We start from the raw sequence: 23,651 nt of genomic DNA on the forward strand, positions 1-23,651 counted from the left end.
TCATTGGTGCAGAACGCTGCATGCTTTTGTTATTGAGAAAATGGGAGCTTTGGGGGTTGGTGAGTGCTGGCATCCATTGTCCCATTTTGCATTTGTAAGGTTGGGGAAATACCTTACAAATGCAAAATGAGACAATACATGGTCTGCCTTGAGTGGAAATTCAAGGCAGACCTTAAAAATGCTGCAAAAGGGAGTCTTGCATATTAAAAGCCTAATCCTGCACAGTGTGCATGCACTCAGAAATAAATCATATTGAATGGACATAGTTGTAACCAAGTAAGCTTCATATACTGTACTTAAAAGCAGAACCAGTTTTAAGTTCAGCTTTGTTAACTGTCATATTTGTTGCAATTGTAGTTGGGATAGTTAGCAGAGACATGCGGCCACGAGAAGGAGGGGAAGGCAGTGAAGGGCCCCTTTTAAAATCTAATCTCCGGGCCCACTCCAGCCTTGGTACACCCCTGGACTGAATGCTGCAGTCCTAAGGTTACTTACATGGAACTAGGTTCCATAGAAAGTATGAGGTTATTCACACAAACAAACCTAACCAGGCTTGCACAGCTCAACATACAGCCGGGACAAAAGAGCATCCCAGCAGCCAGCATACCCAGTTAGGAACCCACCCTGACACCCCTCTCAAGTCCAGGGAGGTGATTTGTTTTTATTTTGCTTTATAACAACTTAGTCTCCAGGTTCTGGGAATTTATTCAAATTAGATTTCTTTTGCGGCCACCATATGATTACTTATTACCCTGCTCTCAATACTCAAAACCTTGGTCACATAGCCTCGCAAGCGCAGGACAGGCATCTATATTCAGTGTAGAAATGAAACAAAACTTGAGGTGTAAAACAAAAACATGAATACTTTTATTGTTTACAACTGATTGGAATAAAGATCTCTGCAAGACAGGACACATAAACATCTCTACAAAGTTGCAAAGTACATCAGCTGTTTAACTCTCTGAGTGGTTTTTCTTCCTTGATAAAACATTATGTTTGGGGAGGTGAGATAACTGGGAGAGAGGTAAATAAAACTGAGTTTGTAGACTTCGTGAATTTTCAAAGACCTTCTTGTATGTTACTAGGAGGTTTCATCTCTGGGTACCTTTTTCGTTCCCAGGCTCTCCCCACTTTTAGAGTACTGCCCCAGTGTACTGCTGGTTCCACAATCTCCACACATTCACCAATCAAGTCTCATGCAAACCCCTGAACAATCTCTGCTAGGCTGTGTCCAACCTCTCACTCTGAACTATCAGCTCCAACACTCCAGCAACAACTGTCTTCTCCTAGCCTACTGTCTTTATTTAAATCCCTCCCTCCGAACATTCCATGCCTGGTTACTATGGCACATTCCATGCCTGGTTACTATGGCAATACACAGAAGCAATCCTCACGATCACTGCAGGAGACTACCCCCGTCCGTGGGGAGGAAGCCCAAAAGCCCTTACCTCCCCACAGACGATCACTGCCTCCTCTCTGGGTAGCCGGATTGGCCGCCCACATGACTACTGGCTCCATGATGGAGCTGGTAGGGGCAGTGGGGATTAGGGACTGCCCAGCCCCCGGAAGTCCCAGCATGCCCGGGGGTCTCACATGCAAGTGAGCGGGGCATTGCGAGTGTGTGAGGGCATGCGAGTGTGCAGGGGGTCTTGCATGTGAGTGTGTGGGGCATTTTGGGAAACCCCCAAGAATGGGAGGCATGGCATGGCGGCACACGATCAACAGAACAAGTAAGATCTATGACCAATGTTGAAGTATGCTGTTAGTATTAGTCATGGTTTGCAACCATTTTAAAGCTTTGTGGTCAGTTATCACCATAAACCCATGTCCCCATACCTATGGTCAGAGTTTCTCCACTGTCCATACAATTGCCAGCATTATTTTTGTATTTATTATAGGTTTTGTTCCCGTTGTATTAACGTTCTGCTTAAAAAGATTACAGGATGTTTGGTTCCATTATGTTCCTGCATCAGGACTGCTCCAGTGTTCGAAACATCTGGGGCAACATAAAACCATTTTTGATCATCTGGAGCCTTTAAGATGGGATCACAGCACATGGCTTCCTTTAAACTATCAAATGCATGTTGACGCTCTGCAGACCACTTTACCTTATCTAGATGTTGTTTCTTGGTGACCTCAGCGGCTATGGCACCAAAGTTTGGAACAAATGGTCTATAGCAATTTGCCATGCCCCCCAAAAGATCTCACCTGCGTCTTCAACTCCGGAATTTTCCAATTCCTTATAAACCAATACTTTATCCAAGATTGGAGTTATATTGCCACCACCAGCCTTATAACCTAGGAATGTTACCAGCGAGAAGAGCTAGTCCTGTGATAGAAAGTATGACTTGTCCCCTTAACTAAGCAGGGTCTGCCCTGGTTACATATGAATGGGAGACTTGATCTGTGAGCACTGTAAGATATTCCCCTCAGGGGATGGAGCTGCTCTGGGAAGAGCATCTAGGTTCCAAGTTCCCTCCCTGGCAGCATCTCCAAGATAGAGCTGAGAGAGATTCCTGCCTGCAACCTTGGAGAAGCTGCTGCCAGTCTGTGTAGACAATATTGAGCTAGATGGATCTATGGTCTGACTCAGTATATGGCAGCTTCCTATGTTCCTAAGGCATTCCAATTGGGCACTTTTTTGCCTTTACAGTAAGCCCAATATCTGCAGTACAGTTTTTAAATGTTTAACACGTTCTCCTATTGATTTACTAAATACAGTGGTCCCTCGACTTACAAACTACTCGACATAAGTATTTTTCGAGTTACAAACGGCAGTTTTAGATCCGGTTTTAGATGCGGTTTTTTCGACTTACAAATTTTTAGATGGGGTTTCCTCGACTTACAAATTTTACATGCGGTTTCCTTGACTTGCCTGCCTGTTTACTGCCTGTTTATTCTTGAAAAGAAATGTTCCTGTGCAGTTTGCAAGCCTTACTGGGGGTCTGGGTCTTTTTTCTAGGCTCCGGAACGCATTAATCCGTTCCCAATGCATTCCTATGGGAAACCGCTTTTCGACTTACGAATTTTTCGACTTACAAATGTGCATTCGGAATGGATTAATTTCGTAAGTAGAGGGACCACTGTATCCCCATGTCATCAGTGTGCACATACTGATGTTCCCACTCCAACTCCTAACTCCAACTGTCTTCTCCTAACCAAGCGTCATTATTTAAATCCCTCCCCCCCCAACAGTCTGTGCCTGGTTACAATAACAACACACATTGAGGTGCTTCACACAAGCAGTATGAAGTGCCGAAAGGAAGTCTGCGGGGAGAGTGGGTTTTCCAGACCCTCCCCGCAAGCAAGCCCTTACATTTCCCTGGGTGGGCGAATCACCCGCCCAGACGAGCCGTGGCTCTCCTGCGAGCTGCCCGTGGGTCGCAGCAGCTTCGTGGGTCAGCTGCAGGGAAGTGCTGCCACTCAGAGCCCTGCCCCTCAGAGCCCCAATGATGTACTGCATGAGTGTGCAGTGCGTTACGATGATCCCCCCTCCCGAGTATGCCAGCTGTGGCTACAAGCAGCTGCAGCTGACACTCAATCAGTTAGCCCAATTCTTATTTGTTTGTTGGGGGAGGGGGTTGAGCTCACGCCCAAAACCTTGGTTAAGCAGCAGGCTACTTTAGAGGGCTTGTTGCTGCGCAGCTGCTGGCGGTTCTCACATGCAGTGAAAGAACCTAGCCCAGTTTTCACTGCTGATGAGAACAGTTTCACTCTCACATACTCACTCTCCAGTTCCTATATGTACATTCCATCACATCCCCAATGCATCATGCAAGCAGTGCAGTGCATTGTGCGATTCTTGGAGGTCAGGCTTCATTTCCCCAGCCTCCAGATTGCTGCACCACTCACCACTCACAGCAGCAATCATGTGGACGGGTGAACAATGTGGCTGGAGGACTGCCACGGTCATGTGGGGGAAGGTAGGAATGATCCTGCCTTCCCCGCAGCCCTCCCCAGCCCTGATGTATTGATTTGTGTGAATGACTTCTATGTCTAAGCCATACATGAGGAAGAGATAGGAGTAAAGGCTAGGTTCCAGTAGGCAGCCATGATAGCTTAGTGAGGGTTCAACAGCAGGAACAGACAAAGACTGGTGGACATCTTCACTAACTGTGCACCCATGTGCCAGGAAGAAGTGCCCCTGATATAGAGAGCGTCTTGAGCTCAGCACTGCTTATTGTCCAGGGTGGGGTGGGTGTGGGGAAGGGCTTTCACCAAGCTCTCCTACCCATGGAAATGCCCTGTACCATCCCTGAGCACCACTTGACTCACAGGGACATTATTTCAGGTGCTGCTGGACTCTTCTCAGAGGAAGTGAGATCAGTGAGAACCATACCTCCCCCCCCAACTTGTGTGATGAGCACTGTAGAGACCAAGAAGCTCTCCACAGCAGGGATATTTCCTCCCAGTGTGTGCATGCATGCTTAATGAGGATGTCAGCCACTGACTCTTGACCCAAGGTGAACTCTGGATGGCATCCTTATGTAGCGTACCAAAACTGCTTTCCTGGGGTGATCTCTCTTCACAAATACTTTACTTTTTCAATGCTCAGATTCTCTAACTCACTTTCAGTTTAGTGGCAAACTGTGGCCCAGTCAGGGGCGGAGGCACCACTGGGCAAACAGGTTCAAAGAACCCGGGCCGCCGCCAATCAGGGGGCACCCCCTGCACCTGACGTCAGACGTGGAGAGAATTATTTCACTCCCAAACGGGGTTGTGTGGCCCCATTTGAGAACAAAATCGGCATGCGCTGCATTGTCAGCATGGGCTGGAGCAACTCTCCTTGCCTTTAAAGGCAGGGAGAGTCACTCCGGCCCACGCTGCCCAATGCAGCATGGGCCAATCTGCCTTCCAAACAGGGCTGCATGGCCTCGTTTGGGAGGGAGAGCACACCCCTGTGTCTGATCTCAGGCACAGGGGTGCAGCTAGCCGGGCCCCTGTGTCTGACATCAGAAGCGGGGGTGGGGACAGGGGCGCAGCAGCAGCTGAACACGAGCTGCCACCAGCCTCGCTCCGTGGCTGGGCCCAGTACAGAAGACCAACTTATCCAATGGTTTTCTAACACAATCTTGCTGGGTCATCTGTACTAATGAAAACATGGCATGATTGTTTTTTCTACTGCATATTGGGAAAGTATTGAAAAGGTTGGGGAGAGGCTTCTTGAAGAATAGGTCTTCCTCACATTTACAACAACAACAGCAGCAACAACAACAAATACTCATATACTGCTTTTCAACCAAAGTTCCCAAAGCAGTTTACATATACATAAACAAATAGATAAAATTGTGACTACTATAAAATTTACTATTATGTATCTTGGTTGTCTGCATTAGTAATCCACGGAAGGCGACATTGAGTGGGGAAGATATACTCCTGAGTTACAGAATCTCATAGACAGAACTGACTTTTAAGGAACGGCTTGTCGTCCCTGCTTTTCCTCCAAGGCTTTTAGAGATTGGAATGCAAGATGTTTTACTGACCTCTCTGAAAATACCACTATCAGCCTAAATGGATAGTGATAACCATTTACTTCCCCAAACAAATAATCAGAAGGAGAGACAAAATGCTGAAATAATGCACAGAGGGAAAATTCAGTCTTCAGTTCACAGCAGCTAGGGTTGTCACCTCAGACTGCAGTTATGCCTGGAGATTCCCCCCAATACTTTTTTCCATCTCTACCCACAGTATCAGGCCATTAAAATATCTAATATTTCTAAAATCTCTAATATTCAATAGTTGTTTGGAGATTGATGCCAAGTCCTTGGGACTCCAGGTCAAATATAGAAAGTTGGCAACTCTAATAGCAACAAAACAAGCCAGTAACGAGAATGAAACAACAGCAACTGCAGAATGCTACAAAAACCAGCCATGATCATCTGTATTGCTGCACTTTAGCACAAATTTAAGCAATGGGCAAACTTCCCCACATTTACTACTTGGTAAAGTTATGGCCTGTGTCTACTCCATGTTACATCTAAACTGAGCAAAACAGTTTTGCTCAGTTTGGACATAATGGCAAATGATTGCCACTAAATCACAAGTGATGGAGAGAATCAGAGCCTGCAAGGGAAGGAAAAGAGGGAAGAAGGGAATGTGTAAGCATAAGGCTTGTCCACATATTGCACTTCTATGTCTGATCTGACTTTTATTATCAATATTTTAAAGTTTACCTAGTAATATTGTTCAATATAGTTCAGGAAGCATTTCTACAATATCTAAAATCTACAAAACAAAGGGCCCTTTATTGTCCGAATGAAAATGATGTAGCTTGTGGAAAAATAAAGCATAACATTCTATTTTTATAAACTAGAGCAGAACTAAATAAGGCAGAATCAAATAATTGTGGTTTGTGCTCAAGCATAAAATGAGCAGCTGAATGAATATATATAGAATGTTTTTATTTGTACGCTGCTAATTGTTTTCAGCAATTAGACTTTTTTAATGTGGTGAAAAGAATATTTGTAACCTTAACAAACTGCAGTATTAAAAGCGTTTAACTGTTCATTCTTAAGTATGCAGTTTCTTCATTAAATCTACAAAATTAATTTAAAACAAACCTTTTAAAATAATTCAGTTAATTCTTCGGTTATGCTTAACCTTATTTACCAACTGACCTGGTTTGAAATCATTAGAGATTCCTTTACTCCTCAGCTCATTTAACAGACTGTCCAGAGATTTTCTTTCCACATCAGTTAATGCTGCCTACCTGATAAACTGTGAAATTCATTCCCAGCTGAGAGATACCAATATTAGCAACATTTCCACCTAAAATTGCCTTTAGATTATAATGTGGGACTAAAAAGCTGTATGGCCTTGTTCCAGACATTAGAACTTGGAAGCATTTTATGTTATTTTGAATGCTTTTTGTCTCTCATATCTGCTTATAAATATTTTGAGAGGTCTTGCCCAGTCACCATTGTAAAAGTAGGAAAGGACACTTGAAAAGCTTATTTATTCATTCAGCATATTCTCATACCACATCTTATGGAAGTCCCTGGGCAGTTCATAATCTAAAAACACAACGATTAAAATATTAACACAATCAAAACAGTTTAAAATACAGACAAAACCTCTAAAACTTAAAAATTTTAATTGGCAGTAGAGTTATTAAACCTTAATTTTTATCTGAATGTAGTATGCCCAGTGTGAACCCATGTCACTGCAATTCTAAAGAGCACATTGGTTCATCTATATTACTGACTGTCCAAATATTTTTGAAGCCCCAAGACGACTACACAAAATTATGCAACACAGTTTGAGTCTGGGGTGGAGTCAGTTTCGGTCTCTCTATATGTTGATTGAGCATGTGAATGCAATGTGAGAAAAGGGTTCCAATAATCTGCAAATAGTTAATTTTGAGAAAGACTGTGTTGCCTAATTTAGTGTAGTGTCCTGCCCCTGGCCTCTGCACACTCACTTATTATTCATAAGGAGGAGGAGGAGCTCTTGATGATTTATATTATAGGCTGCTTTTTCACCTGAATGGCCTTCAAAGTGGCTTACAATTTAAATTCAAATAAAAGCCACAATAAATAATTATTTAATAAAAGCAAACCAAAAATCAAGATAAACTACCAAAGGGAAAGAGAGCCCAGTGGCAATTCAGTAAAGACCAACTGGGGCAGAGCTGTAAGAGCACAGACAGGTTCAAAGAACCTGTCAGTCATGCATTCATGAGCTGCCAAGCCTCCGGGAGGAGCTGCCAAGTTCCCCCCTTCCCCGGGTCAGGGCTTTAGGCCCCACCCACAGAAGGACAATAGACAGAGCCAGGCAAATTGCTAAGGGAAGCAGCTGGCGATGCCCGCTGCCACTTGTCCAGGGCTGCCCATCTATGTTCAGCATTTTTTGTTCGGGCCAGGAGTCCAGCTGATGGACAGAGGATGAGCAGAACCGGGCAAACCGCCGAAGGCAGTGGCTGGTGGTGTGCACCCCACTCGTCTGGCTCTGCTCATCCTCTGCTGGGAGCCCAGTCAATGGAACAAGGATACAGAGCATATTGAGGGCCACCAGCCTCCTCCTTCAGCATCTTGCCTAGCTATGCATGTTGTCCTTCCATAGGCTCCAGGCCGATGACATGAGGATTGGTGAAGCCTGGCGATGTGGTGGTGCATGGGTTAGTGTGTTCACCACACAGGGGAAGGCCTCTCATACTTGAGCATTGGCCCCCTCTCCCCTCGATATGCCCCTGAGAGCCAAATAGCTGTAGAAAGAAAAAAATATTTGTAGTCTGCCATATACCATACAGAGGCATACAAACATCCAAGGGGAGTGTGTTTAGGTACCACCACTCAAAAGACCTGGTCCTGTGTCACCACCAGCTTCACCACTAGAGACGACAGGGCAAGAAGCAGGGCAGGCCATTGCCCTTAACAAGATAGCCAACTCCAGCCAAGATTGCTATGTTTAATCCTCCAGCCATGTTAAGAGTAAGATGCCAATACAGTAACTTGACTCCCGTGAGGCTCTTTACTATACAGCTTCCTAGAAAGGAATAGAGGCCTATACACAAGGAGACCTTTGGATTACAACAGTTACTGTGGTATTAAAATCATAGTGATTTTATTTTAAAAATATTTATCATTGAGGCAACAAACATTTTAAAGAAAACAAAGAAAAAGCAACATACAATCCAGCTCTCGTTACATTCCGGGGAGTGGTTTATAAGTTCAGGTTAAAATGTTCAACTCAATATTTTCATATTATAAAATCATCTTTAATCACTGAGGTCTTATGTAAGATGTATCAATGAAATTTTAAAAAGGGATAAATCTTTCTTTTAAAAATCTGTAATTCATATATGTAAAAGATTTGTGATTTGTAATATCCAATGTAAGAATAAAGCAATTCACATATAAATCAGGGGGTAATCTGACTCCCTACTGGGATTGCCCTTAGTGAAAAATTAAACCTGAATCATTCTGCACCAACCACAAAAGACAAAGGTAATATATGAGGACAGACTAATTCCTTCAGAGCACATTTTCTACACAGCTTCAGAACCATTCAAGTATGTCCGAAATTTAAGCACTATCCATACAGAACGAATATTAGGTATTTCCCTTTGGCAGTATGTGGCTGCAGCCATAAAACGGGAAGCGATCAAAATCGCTGCCTGAGGCAAATTTGCAACTGCACATTTTACAATTGCCAGCAGCAGGTTGTGGGGCAAAGCTGGCACTTAACGATCCATGCAGACCATCAGCATGGAAAGGCAGCACACGAATGAGGAATAAAAAAAAGATTATTGAACCTTGGAGCTGACAAGAAATTCTACCAGTTAATGTTGTAAGTCATCAGCTGTTAAATGTTTTCAATCACCTTATGAAACCTGTGTGTAAATTCTAACAAAATAATCTCTTTGTAAGTACAGCAGAACCCTAGGCTTGTGGGCATAGTTCCAAAAGTTCTCCTTCATGATGAAAGTTATCTTCATTCTATTTCTCCCATGACTCCTCCCCAACAGCCTACTTCCACACAGGCTTCCTCTGTGGCTCCTAACACTCAACCATCCTTCTCATCAGGTCTCAACAGTTCACCTCATACACATAAACAGATCTGAAGAGAGAAGCTAAAAGTGCTCCTTATAGACCCAACATTACCATCATATGGGTAATGAAGTTACAATGAGTCATTTGGTTGAGCAGGCACTTTCTTTCTCTGCAGTAAATGGCAAAGGACACCTAGAGACACATTAATGCACAAATGAGATTTGTGCAGGCCCTTGTTGGTCCAGAAAGATGCAAAGTCTGTGAAGAACCGGGATTGAGGTTAAGAAGGTGGGCAAGAAAATATGAGTCCTTTCTTAGTGAAAGACTCTCTGTTCCTGTATTCCACCACAATCAGCCTTTTTTTACTATCAAAAAGGGACCTTTGATGGTGTCTGTCATGCATCAAGAATCAAGCATGAGAGAATAAAAACATGTACTCTGAGACGTCAGAGCAGAAGCATCTTGTAGAGTCCCACTAGAACACTGGCTGACATATTGTGCAAGAGTACATCAGTCCAGTAATGTTGCATGCACACAGGTTGTGAAACTGTGCAAATGATATTACACAAGAGTAAGCACATTGTTTCCAATGAGGTTTTCCTTGTGTGACATCATTTGCATAATTCTTGCATTTGCACAGTTGCACAACATGCATGCAGGCACCATTACGGGACTTGTCAGAACTTGTTACTAAGGATGTGAGATTATTTAACCAGTATATTTGTAAATCCATAAATTTATATTTATATTTTAGTGTTTCCCGCCTCCCTAAGTGCCAGAATACGCATAATACAGAGGATCCATGAAACTCAGTCTAGGTAAGGTGGAGGTTCAATGTGGTGGGTGGTTCATCTGACCAAAGAGTGGAGTTCCTCCTATTTTTGATGGGACTGCACTCTCACCTAAGGGGTGGGTTTGAGCCTCGGGGTGCTACAGGAGCCCTTTCTTACCTTAGATCTCTAGGTAGCACCTATATAATGAAGTGCCTTTCATCAATTAAGCTTAGTGCTCCTAAATTGATGATTTTTTTTCAGGTCAGAGGCCCTTCTCTGGATTTACCATCTTTTGGAATTGGGCAGACAGTGACTGGACAAAGGCTCTGACTGAAATCCTCCTAGGACCATCACTCCACCCTCATGTGGAGGGAAAAGGACATTCCTTTGATTTTTAAAATTAATTTTTGTCTTCCCCATTGCAGAAACACACAATCAGTAAAGTGAAAGTACTTTCTGGTTTGTCATTAGAAAGAATTTCTCACTTTCTCTTCTTTCTCTTCTTCGGAGAGTGCAGTCCCATCAAAAACAGAAGGAACTCCACCTCCTTGGTAAGATGAACCATTAAGGGATTAAAAGGCGTGAAGTCTTTTAATCCCTTTTAAAATGTTGGCCTGTTCCTGCAGCTGTTTCCCATTTTCCTACATCTTCCTCCATTTCCCATTGTCTTTGGTCAGCTGCAACCACATGCCCCACCCATTCCCTACTATGGGACACTCATATAGGACTCCCACATATAGGTTTAACTGGTCTACTCCTCCCTAGAGCTGCACATGCAGAAGGAAGGGAAAAGGCTTCAGTGCCACATGGAGCTGCTTGCCCCATATGGCTACATGAAAACTGGGGACAGTGGAATACAGCCATGCTGAGCAGCCCGGAGACTGAGATGTATGGATAGCTATGCCCCAATATTATTTACAGAATGTCAAAGTTCTGAGAAAACTGATAATATGTAATGAAGGTAACCCAAAAGGTATAATTCCTATAAGTGGAGCATATGGAAACCTTCCTAGATGTTTAAACTTTTTTTTAAAATGTGGGGCTTCCTGCTCCATAAAAAAATTAATATATTATTTTCAGCATATTGGGTTCCAAATTGAACATAGTTCCTGCAGACTCCAATAACACCATTGCTGTGTGTTGCTGACAGCACTTGAACCAGACAATCCTATTTACATGGGTTATTTTATTAAATGGTGATGCATCAACCCAGACCGCCAAGTGTATGATTCACTAAATAGTGTCAAGGTTACACCTTGATGCTAATAAAGTTTCATTAAGAATGAAATACCATTATCAGCAGTGTCTTTGTAATAACCTGAGCACTAATTTGGTTTTAAAGTTTTTGATGTTCTCAATAAAAATGAAAAGCAGATGGTAATATCGTAGAATGTTTACCAAGGTTATGTTAGCTGGATAAAAAGACATATGAAGACACAAGATGCAAAAACATGGTAAATTTTCTATAATTGTATACATAATTTATTTTACATTTGATTCAGATTCTCTCTTTCCCATTTGACTGAATATCCTAGGATATATCCTAGGATATGTCAGTATTTTGCATTTCCCTCAGCGAATTTGTTAATTCCTACACCACATTATCCAAAAAAGCAGAAGCCACATTAGAAAAGAGGCATCTATCGTGGCAAAAATCTTCTATTCTAAACTATTCATGAACACATCATATTGGAAATAATTAAATACTACAAAGGGGTGGATGGTTGTTTTCAAGGAAGCAGAACTGTGTGGGAAGCTGACTCATCTTTTCAAAATAAAAAGGAGAAATTAAACAAATACATAAGACATACTCAAGCAAAACTTGAAAATGATTTGTGGCTGACATGTTAATAATTCTTTCGCATTTTTCACCACTGCTTGTTTTTGTACAATTTCACAAAATTAATTTGTCCCATATGTCATATTGAGAACGTTCTGACTGTTCATATAGGCAATTGTTTCTTTGGAGAACGGACAATTTTCACCTTCTTACCACTACACAGTAGAGTAATGTCAATAGCTTAAGAGCATAGAAAGCTGCCATCAGACCACTGGTCCATCTAGCTCACTATTGTCTACACAAACTGTCAGGGATTTCTCCAAGGTTGCAGGCAGGAATCTCTCTCAGCCCTATCTTGGAGAAGCCAGGGAGAAAAACTTAGAACCTTCTGCTCTTCCCAGAGCAGCTCCATCCCCTGAGGGGAATATCTTGTAGTGCTCACACTTCTAGTCTCCCATTCATATGCAACTAGGGCAGACCCTGCTTAGCTAAGGGGACACGTCATGCTTGCTACCACAAGACCAACTCTCCTCTCCAGCTATCCTTTGTATAGTTAGATAACTATACAAATATAATTGGTGGGGGTGGGGGGAGTAAGAAGCTTATGACTCTAGCCCTACTTTAGGCATTCAGTACGGGAATAATATGAATTCATTAGAACATCTGAAGAGAGCCTCTGTGCTTCCAGGGCTCTCTTCAGACATTTTAATTAACCCGTGTAGATCAGGAACAGATGCTGTTGCTTCATGACCCCCATTCATTATCTCCTGTACTGAATATTTGAAAAGGGCCTCTGTTTATTAAACTGTAAACCCTTCTCTTAGTCCTATGTGAGTCAATGAAGCAGAGAAAATTACTAGATCACAAGGCACTTTGGTTCTAATGTTCATTCCTTAAGGACATTTTTAAAACATTCCCAAATGATGGGGAAAATAGTCTTGTACTGCTTTCCCTCTTATTTTTGGATATATGACTGCTTGCTCATGAGGATAATTTCACATACTTTAAAAAAAAAAGTTTTTCCAGGACTGTATGAGGAAAGTGCTGCTACTCTTCCAGATTATCTAATAAGTGACTCCAAGAGTAACATCAAAACCTACATACATTTGTTGCAGCAATAGCAATAGTTGAGCTTCTGAAGTTAGATGCAGTTTTTCAAGGGTACAGTTTCAAATGTTTTTTAGCAAAAAGACAATGGCAGGACAAAAAAAATCAACCCCAAACATTTAGATGGCTAAGTTCCTGAAAGACTATTTCATTTAAATGTAATGCCAACTGAACTTGCATAAAATCTATTTTCTTTGGGACAGTGAATGAGATTTTGCAAGTGCAAATGATACTTCAATATATGATCACTATATTGAAGTATCAATATATGATCAATATATATATGATTCATAATCCACATGAAATAGTAACTCAGCAAAAATGTATATATGGTGATACTGATCTATCGCTGGCAATGATGCTTAAATACTTTAGAATGTTACATAGGTACTTGGGCTGATGCAAAGTCCAATTGCATGGAACTGCAGCAGCAGACCAGATGAGGACTCTTGTAGCATCTGCATCAATTAATGGAGGGAGCTTACAGCTCTAGCTGGGTTCTGCCCAGGCACAACATTCCAAATTGTGGCGGTGTGCTTGTGCTGGATTTGTGTGCAATGCTCAGTGCTCCAGCTGCTCCAAATTGTGCTACTTTGAGGCTTTTATCTTACTCCCAGAATGGTATAGTAATTTAATTCAAACCTTATGAGCTTTAGACCTTTGGCAGAAAAGGGTATAAAATCCCATTTTCTCCTTTAAAGGTATTGCTGAACGGATGAAGCCTTCCAGGCAACTCGTTGCAATGCAGTCCAACTCAGCAGTGACCAGATGCTACCATTATCTGCAGGCTGTTTGATGGCCTGTGTAAAATAAGCCGATAGTCTTGGTGCACTTCTTAAGGGACAAATGGCCACATGATCCACATCACATTCGGTATTGTCAGCATATGTTCAGAGCTGCAGCCAAGGCAGCAGGAGGCAACTGGACACTGGCAGACAACCACAGTCCCAAGCACACATTGCTGACATTAGACATTTTTGCATCTGAAGTGAAGAGTCAAAAGTATGCTCATGTGCACTGCAGCAGAGCTTATTTATTAATGATATACAGAGACAGAGACAGGGGCAGGGAAATGGGCATCTCTCTGGAATCTGTTGCCTGAAGCAACTGCTTCATATTGTTCATGATAAGGCTGGACCTGCAAATACACACACTCTCCAACTCAAAACATTTCACTGAATGTGACCATTATTAGGCTAAATGGTGATTTACCGAGGCTCTACACACAATCTCTGTGTAGAGCCTAACCAGGTTCTGCGGAGAGCTAGCCCAGGGCAGCCGGATTGGCCACCCTGAAGACTACCGGCACCATCACGGAGCCGGTAAGGGAAGCAGGGATCGGGAGCCACCCAGTCCCCAGATGTCCCAGGATGCCCCATGTGAGTGCACGGGGCATTCTGGGGGGACCCCCAACACTGGGAAGTTTGCCCCCCAGTCGGGAGTCTCCTCACAGTCAGGGAAACGGGGTTAGCAGAGTGTTCATTCTGCTAACCTCGTTTAACGGGAGGTGTATTTATCAGGGTTTGCTACCAGGAGCCACATGGCTCTCATTGCCGCACACAACCTCAGGGAAGCGAGCTGGACTTCCTTAACCTGCTTTCCTGCGGTCGTGAGAATAGCTTCACTATGTCATTGGTGTATTTTAAATGCATGTACTCTACTTTTAAGTATTTAAAAGGCATGTTTTCATACTCTGTGTGCGTGCACATGTGTGCGTGTATACACGCATGTGTGTATCCATGCATGTGTGTTTGTAGACTGTAAAGAAGGAAGATGAGGGAGTAAGACAGATAGATCAATAGTTAGATTGATATCGGTGGAAATTCTAAGGGACAGGAAATTGCATGGAAGAGAACTAACAGGTGCTGGGGATCAGAAGGCACTCTGAATCAATGGAACTAAGAAATCACCTTCAGTATCTTTCAAACGACAGTGGCTCTGAGTAACCCGAGAGAGGACAGCTACAACAGCAGGCAATGTTTAGTGGGAAGATTATCAGCCCTTCAAAGTCAGAGGCTGACTCAACCACCACCTGTAGGAAGAAAAGGAGAAGAGTGGTGGAGGTCGGTTACTCCCCACTGAGAGGTATGGAGGCAGCTGCATACCAACCAAACCCATTTGCTCATAATGTGTGCTGCCTCAGCAGTGTGTAGACAGGTTTCCAAGACCTTTCAATCCCACTGATCATTATCCATTCTTGCTCATCCACTTGGGAACAAATGGCACTGACAGGATCAGCTATAAACACAGCCTATCTGAGAAGGAACATAAAGATTTGGGGGCTCGGCTGATTTTCTCATACATTTTGCTGTAAAAATGTATAAAAATCTTCAAAGAGAGAGAGAAATCTCCAGTTGAATTATTGGTTACACAGACGGTGCCGATAAAAGAGATTTGGTTTCTGGAACCAAATTCAATTCCTTAGTGAGTATTACTGGAAGGAGATGGGCTGCTCCTCACAAGGACTGAGAAAAATGCATTTGGCAGAAACCAGACAAACGGGCTAGAGAGGGCTTTAGATGAAAAATGGAGATAAACAGGCAAAGATAAACCCTAAAGTTAGAGGTCTGGATAATACAGGACAAACTGGGGTTGCTGTGGGCTTGCCTAGCAAACCCCACAATAAAATACAAGCAGACACATTCAAGCATAATATCCATAGCTTGTGTTGTCTATAACCTATTCCATGGAGTACGGGATAAACAATATTTATTTGTTTGTTTAAAATATTTATACCCTGCCCTTTCAGTACACTATTGCTCAGGGTGCCTCACAACATAAACAAAATAGATACAATATAAAGTAAAAGATTAATAGAATTAAACAAGCTAAAACCATATTTCAAGTTACAATTCTTTTTTAAAAGTTCAAATTAAAAGCTATTAATAAAAAGCTAAAAACTGAGAGCTGAAACACTAAAAAACAACAACACCATACCAAATATAAACAGCAGATAAAACATTTTAAAGCCTCTTTTAAAAGATTTGTCTTTAATTGTTGTTTTAAAACACTGAGTTCCGGCAGGGTGGGGACCATGGTGAAGTTCTTCCAAAAGGACATTCCAAAGTGGAGGGGCTACAATAAAAAGCCCTGGTTCTAGTCCCCACCAACTGGATCTCTGTGAGCAGGGCCTGAGATGCTCAATGGAGAACCCTGGCAGGTTTGTATGGGCAAATACGGTCTGACAGGTACTCCAGTGCGAAGCCATGTTGGGCTTTAAAGATCAAGACCAGCATCTTGACTCTAGCCCAGAATAGGGATGTGCATGAACCTGTTCAGAGGCCCTTTTACAGGCTTCCAAATAGGTTCAAAAACTGGCCAATCAGAGGCTTGGAGATGGGTGGGGGCTCAAAGGTGTCAGCTGCGCGAGCAAGCAAGACATGTGCATGTGCACCTGGTGAGTGCATGCACACCGGGCACTTCCAGCCAAGGAGGGGACAGGGCAACAGGGAGGAATGCTGCTGCCCCGACGGGGTCTTAAACAGAGCACTGGATGGGGGGGGGAAGTGGAGGGAGGGGAAAATGCACCCTCCCCCGTCCTTAAAGTTGCCCCACCCCGCTTTCCATGCACATCCCTAGTCCAGAAGTCGACTGGTAACTAGTGAAGCTGCTGCAGGATGCATGTAACATTCAAGAAGCAACTATCACCCACGAGCATCCTTGCAGCTGCATTCTGGACTGGCTAAAACTTCTAAACTCCCTTCAAGGGCAGCCCCACATAAAATGTATTGCAGGAATCCAATCTGGACATCACCAAAGCATGAGTGACTGAGGTCAGGTGCAACTTCTCCAAGTAGGGTCACAGCTGGCGTACCAGCTGTAGCTGGTAAAAAACAAATTTGCACACTGCTGTCACCTGTGCCTCAAAAAATAGTGCTGGGTCCAGAAGCACCCCCAAGCGGCAGACTTTGTATTTCAGGGGGAGAATAACCATGGCGAGGACTAGATTTTACCTCATTACTTGGATAATCAGCTTTACCAACCCAGAGCACTTTCGTCTTATTTTGATTAAGTTTCAGCTTGTTTGCCCCCATCTAGCCAAGAACAGCTTCTCCAAGGTTGCAGGAAGGAGCCTCTCTCAGCCCTATCTTGGAGAAACCAGGGAGGAAACTTTGAACCTTCTGCATGGAAGCATGCAGATGCTCTTCCCAGAGAGGCTCCATCCCCTAAGGCGAATATCTTACAGTGCTCACATATGTAGTCTCCCACTCAAATGCAAACCAGAGTGGACCCTGCTTAGCAAAGGGGACAATTCAAACTTGCTTCCACAAGACCAGCAATCCTAAACACATGTACAGTCATTCACACTCAAATAAGTGCATCTGAATATGTCTTAAATGGTTAAGTAATTACCAGCATCTGAGCATGTGCAAACACAGCCAATCTGCCAGAGGTGTCTCTGCTCACGCAAGAACAATCAATCTCACTTCACTAACTAGCCCTTTGCTAGTTGGAATTATTGCAATTTGGGTTCCGGAACTGCTATACAAATGGGATTAATGAACAGTGCAGATTCACATTCATCCATGATTTGGATGAATATCAATCAAATCATCCATGATTTGATTATGGATGAAGGGGCTGACCTGGTGTGTATCACCGAGACTTGGTTGGGGGAGGCTGGTGGCCCAGTCTAGTCCCAGCTTCTTTCTCCAGGGTATTTTGTAGAGGAGCAGGTGAGGGGATGTGGGTGGGGAGGTGGACTGGCTGTGGTTTATAAGGATAACATCTACCTTACCAGGGTCCATGTTGAGGTATATGACCATATTGAATGTGTGTACCTAAGTTTGGGGACCAGGGATAGATTGGGACTTCTGTTGGTGTATCGATCGCCCTGCTGCCCGATGGAATCCTTTACTGAGCTCACGGACTTGGTCGCAGAACTTGCGTTGGAGTCTCACAGACTTTTGGTGGTGGGGGACTTCAATGTTCACTTCAGGACCAATTTGTCCGGGACAGCTCAGGAGTTCATAGTGGCCATGAAAACTATGGGCCGATCCCAAGTGGTTTCCGGACCAATGCACATTGCACATCACATGCTGGATTTGGTCTTTTACTCTGATCAGGGTGGTGTTCCGTGGGTGGGAACTCCTGTGATTTCTCCATTGTCATGGACGGACCACCATCTGGTTAAGGTTAGGCTTACAACCACTTTCCATCTCTGCAGGGGTGAGGGGCCTATTAGAATGGTCTGCCCAAAGAGGTTATTGGATCCAATAGGATTCCAAGAAGCCTTGGAGGGATTTAATGCTGGCTCTGCCAGTGATCCTGTTGATGCCCTGGTGTAAAACTGGAATAACACACTCACCAGGGCAGCAGACACGATTGCTCCTAAGCATCCCCTCCGACCCACTTCAAAACAGGCCCTTTTGTATATGGAAGATCTACAGGGGCAGAAGCGGCAAGGTAGGCGACTGGAGCGCAAGTGGAGAAAGAATCGACTCGAATCCGACAGATTACGACATAGAGCACATTTAAAGATCTATGCTCAGGCGATACATGCGGCAAAGAAGCGGATCTTTTCTGCCCGTATTGCATCTGCGAGTTCACATCCAGCAGAGTTGTTCAGGGTTGTGAAGGGGCTAGTAAGTGCCCCACCTTCCTTGAATCAGAATTTGGAGCCATGAGTTACCCGCTGCTATGTGTTTAAAGAGTCTTTTGCAGATAAAATCTCTCCGATTCGGGCCAACTTAGACGGAGACACCACAATTAATTCAATGTCTGAATTGGAGGTGTCCGACAACTCCTCTTATGTGGTTCGACTGGATTGGTTAGAGTTTGTGACTCCTGAGGACATGGACAAGCTGCTCTGAGCGGTGAGGCCTACCACTGGTTCTCTTGACCCTTATCCAAAATGGCTTGTTCTATCTAGCAGGGAGGCTGTTGTAGGAGGTCTGGTAGAAATCATAAATGCTTCTCTGAGGGAGGGCAGGATGCCTCCTTGTCTTAAGGAGGCAATTATTAGACCTATTCTTAAGACGCCTGCATTAGATCCTTCATAGTTGAGCAATTATAGGCCTGTTTCCAACCTCCCATGTTTGGACAAGGTAATTGAGAAGGTGGTGGCCTGTCAGCTCCAGGCAGTCTTGGAGGAAACTGATTATCTAGAGCCATTTCAAACTGGTTTTCAGGTGGGCTATGGGGTAGAGACTGCTTTGATTGGCCTGATGGATGATCTCCAATTGGGAATCGACAGAGGAAGTGTGACTCTGTTGGTCCTTTTGGATCTCTCGGTGGCTTTCGATACTATAGACCATAGTATCCTTCTGGAACGTCTGAGGGTGCTGGGGGTGGGGGGCACTGTTTTACAGTGTTTCCACTCCTACCTCTCCGACAGATTCCAGATGGTGTCGATTGGAGACTGTTGCTCTTCAAAATCTGAGCTTAAGTATGGTGTCCCTCAAGGCTCCGTACTTTCTCCAATGCTCTTTAACATCTACATGAAACCGCTGGGAGAGATCATCAGGGGATTTGGAGTGGGGTGTTATCAGTATGCTGATGACACCCAAATCTACTTCTCCATGTCAGCTTCTTCAGGAGATGGCATAACTTCCCTAAATGCTTGCCTGGAAGCAGTAATGGGCTGGATGAGGGAGAATAAACTGAAACTGAATCCAGATAAGATGGAGGTACTTATTGTGCAAGATCAGAACTCTAGAGACGATTTTGATCTCCCTGTTCTGGATGGGGTCACACTTCCCCAAAAGGAACAGGTTCGCAGTCTGGGAGTACTTCTGGATCCACACCTCTCCCTGGTTCCTCAGATGGAGGTGGTGGTCAGGGGTGCTTTCTATCAGCTTCGGCTGATACGCCAGCTGCGTCCATTTCTTGAGATGAATGACCTCAAAACAGTGGCACATCTCTTGTTAACCTCCAGACTTGACTTCTGCAATGCGTTCTATGTGGGGCTGCCTTTGTACGTAGTCCGGAAGCTTCCGTTGGTACAGAATGTGGCGGCCAGTTTGGTCTCTGGATCATCTCGGAGAGACCACATCACTCCTTTGTTGATAGAGTTACACTGGCTGCCAATAGGTTTCCGGGCAAAATACAAAGTGCTTGTCATAACTTATAAAGCCCTAAATGGCTTAGGCCATAGGTATCTAAGAGAACGTCTTCTTCATTATGATCCCCACCGCCCATTGAGGTCGCCCAGAGAGGTCCGTCTCCAGTTGCCGCCAGCTCGGCTGGTGGCCACACGGGGACGGGCTTTCTCGATTGCTGACCCGAGACTATGGAATGCGCTCCCTGCTGAGATACGATCCTCCCTGTCTCTGACAATTTTTAGAAAGTATTTGAAAACCCACCTCTTCACCCAAGCTTTTTCTGTTCTTTAAATTTTTAAGGTTTTAATTTCTGGTTGATTTTTAAATTGTTAAATTGTTTTAAGTTTTTGTATATATTTTAACTTGTTTCATACTATTGTTAACCGCCCAGAGACAAAAGTTTGGGGCGGTGTACAAATGTAATAAATAAATAAATAAATAAATATTACAAAACAAAATATGATGTTCAGAGGCAGCACTAGTGCTGGTAGGGTGAAACACTTTAAAAATAAGTCCAATCAAAATGGAAAGTGGGATTCAAATATTATAAGCCCTACATAAGGGTTCACATTATAAGCCCTACATAAGCCCTACCCCTGCTAACTTGGCAAAGAGGCATCTTTTAACATGGTAATTCTCTTTATTTAGCAGGGGGAGAGTAACTGGCCCTATTCACCTCCAGCACAGTACCTCCAGTGACTGTTGCTGATGTCTGTCTTGTGTTTCTTTTTAGATTGTGAGCCCTTTGGGAACAGGGATCCATCCTATTTATTTATTATTTCTCTGTGTAATTTCTTCTCTTTTTGGAAGGGTGGTATAGAAATTGAATAAATAAAAAAAGGAAGCATTTGCCATCTAACTTCTGGAATGTCTGAAGTGGTCCAAATTTATTATTTATCTATCAAATGTGTACGCCACCCCAAATTTTCATGTCTGGTGGTTTACAGTGACATAAAAAAGGTTAAAAACACAGAAAAATAATGCAAATGCAAAGCAAAATCTATGAGGCACAGGGCCAAATTTCAATTTTTTCAAAAGCTTGTCTTTCCTCTGACAAAAGTAATGAAGGAACAAACCCTATGGGGTTCTTCTCACCTCTAGTGTAAAGTTATCAGGATAGCTATCAGGTGCTATCAGGATAACACCTGGATAGAACAGTCTATATTAGAAACAAAATTTCTTTTGCACTGCACGCAGATGTACTCCCCCTAGTAACTAATAGGTTGAACTAATGAATTTCAGCATCATTTTAAAAGATTCCATTTTGGGAAATAGTTTACTTGTTGAATGCCAACAGTTTCTGTTAACATTTTCACTAGGGTATTACACTGCAATTACTTTGATTGATGGCACTCTTTGAAACAGCCATCAAAATTGGCCTACCAAGCCATTTTAGCTGGCTAAACAAAATGCTGGCCAGCAGACGAGCCTTCAAAATTTTATCTCTACACCTGCAGAATACCTGTAATGATAGGATACCAAGCTCTGTAAAATGCCTTAATGTTATAGTGCCACACATATATTGGAAAATTAAAAAATCCGAGGTTTCATTATAAAAACAAAGTATTTCTTCATAGCAGAATCCAGTAATGAGAAGGAGATACTCATACTGATTACATACAAATAGAATGCTTACTCATTAAACTGTATGCATACTAATAAGGGAGCTGATTATCCTGAAGCAACACACACTGCTGAAATTTAAACAATTACTTGTGTTCATTGAATAAAAAATATATTATTCTTATATGTTATCTATTTGCACCCCCCAGGCCCCAATAACTACAGAACATGCTTAATTGGATAAACTAGGGCCAATTTATTGGTATTACATACAAACAACCTACAATGTGGAACATAAACTAATAAGAGTGTGGGTACTCCACCCATGTGGGTCAGCCTCATAAGGAGGACTGCTCCACAGCAGGGTGAAGGGCCGGGTGGTGATTCAGCCAGGCACAGAGTCCTGACATGATCTCACTAGGGGGGTTTCCCCACTGGAGGGGAGAGCAACCACCCCAACCCCAAGACGCACAACTCTGGGAGGTGAGCCAAGCCACCCTCTGGGTGGGGGCCCAGCCTAGCCCAATGGGCTGAAAAACCCTGAAAGGCTGTTCCTTGGCCCCCTCCCACCTTATATGGGCCTCCAGCCCAACACTGTTTACCAAAATAGCCTACCCCAACCCGCCCTCTCCTGCTAAGTGACCGAAGATCCTAATTCCAATGGAACCCCTATAATCAAACTCAGTTAGAAGTTGGCAAAAAAAAGGCTGCACCTCGTGCCAATCAAATGCAACCTAAAAAATTCATACTTGGCCCCAGATGGCAACCGGATAAACTTCACTGAGAATGGGATGGGTCTGTAGGTGTCTTGTCCGAGAGCAAATGACAGCCATTCCAAACGCCTGCTGTTATACAGGCACTATCTGTTCCTGATTGGCTGGCCCGCATCATGTGTGGGGGGGGAGCCTAGACACCAACTTGATTGGCCAGCCTATGTCACATGGAGGGGGAGGCAAGATGATAGCCCTCATGCTTGCCTATGGAGCCTGGAATACAACCCACCCCGTTCTACCACAAGTTATTGTAGTGGCGAGTGGCAGTATGGTATATATTATACAGTTTGTATATAGTGTTTAGGATGTGTTGATGTTAGGTGCATATACAGTAGAACAAAAATGAATATAGTTTTAAATTTATGCTTAGGGTTTTTTCAACTGTTGTAAAAAACACAAGGCCATGCATAGTACCAACTTGGAGCTATGGTTATCTAGAAGTATTTTCACTGTAAGATACTTTTACTCCTTTTTTCCTCCCTCAGCTCTCTTGTACACTACCAGAAAGGAAATGTAGTGGGCTGCACATTGTAATTAAAGAAAATCCTACTTGCTTGCAGGAACATATTTCTTCCAAAACAGGAACTTAATATTTTAAAGAACCAAAGATTTAACAAGGCAGTATAATGCAGTCAGTGTACCAAGGATTTCATATCCCATATGGCATGTTTCACATTTAAAATGTGGGATATGTTTTTTTTCTGAAAGAAAATATGCTTTTACTGGCAACAGTAATGGATGTATAACTTGAAGTGATAACATACTGTAACCTGAAACATTTAAAAGAAAGATGGGTTTGCATGAAGTTTTGGAGAATACTTTTATTATTGTCACTGTTGTGCAAAGGACAACAAGATCCCCAAGTTCAGGAAAAATAATTAACATTTGCATAGCTCTCAAGAAGATTCAAACAACATCACACAGTAATGTCACAGACCCAACCATGAGATTCAAACAACATAATTGTATTCTATCCAGTAATATTTTGCAGTTTGTTTGCACATTTGTCCCAGGGGAGATCCTGTAGACAGTGTGGGGGAGGAGTCAGAAAGGAAAAGGGAGGGAAAGCAGAAGGAGAAAAATTGAGTTGCTGTTGAATAAACCTTTAGTTAAACCTACAT

The 23,651-nt window shown here is 43.2% G+C and overlaps 1 protein-coding gene and 1 long non-coding RNA gene across 7 annotated transcripts in view; one reads left to right on the forward strand and one right to left on the reverse strand.

Moving 5' to 3' along the window:
• Positions 1-23,651, reverse strand: part of CACNA2D3 (calcium voltage-gated channel auxiliary subunit alpha2delta 3) — an 878,040-nt gene that overhangs the window by 639,799 nt on the left and 214,590 nt on the right. The gene's annotated exons all lie outside the window — the stretch shown is intronic.
• Positions 1,387-11,579, forward strand: LOC128343860 (uncharacterized). Its single transcript, XR_008315644.1, has 3 exons — positions 1,387-1,730; positions 10,246-10,309; positions 10,526-11,579. It is a non-coding gene; the product is annotated as an uncharacterized LOC128343860 (long non-coding RNA).

This window comes from Hemicordylus capensis, chromosome 2 (genome assembly GCF_027244095.1).
Source record: "Hemicordylus capensis ecotype Gifberg chromosome 2, rHemCap1.1.pri, whole genome shotgun sequence".
Taxonomy (NCBI): Eukaryota; Metazoa; Chordata; class Lepidosauria; order Squamata; family Cordylidae; genus Hemicordylus; species Hemicordylus capensis.